Source organism: Otolemur garnettii, unplaced genomic scaffold, assembly GCF_000181295.1.
Source record: "Otolemur garnettii isolate 467f Iridium unplaced genomic scaffold, OtoGar3 scaffold00077, whole genome shotgun sequence".
Lineage (NCBI taxonomy): Eukaryota > Metazoa > Chordata > Mammalia > Primates > Galagidae > Otolemur > Otolemur garnettii.
Window position 1 is genome coordinate 9036075 of NW_003852472.1, and position 336 is coordinate 9036410.

The window sequence follows — 336 nt, forward strand, 5'->3', positions numbered from 1 at the left end:
AAAAAAAGAGTGGCTTGGCGCCTGTGGCTCAAGTGGCTAAGGTGCCAGCTACATACACCTAAGGTGGTGGGTTCGAATCCAGCCCGGGCCCACCAAACAACAATGATGGCTGCAACCAAAAAATAACCAGGTGTTGTGGCAAGTGCCTGTAGTCCCAGCTATTAGGGAGAGTGAGGCAAGAGAATCGCCTAAGCCCAGGAGTTGGAGGTTGCTGTAAGCTGTGTGATGCCACAGCACTCTACCAAGGGTGACAAAGTAAGACTCTGTTGCTACCAAAAAAAAAAATTAGAATTACCCCCCAAATGACTACAGAATAAGCAGGTATTACAAAGTGAA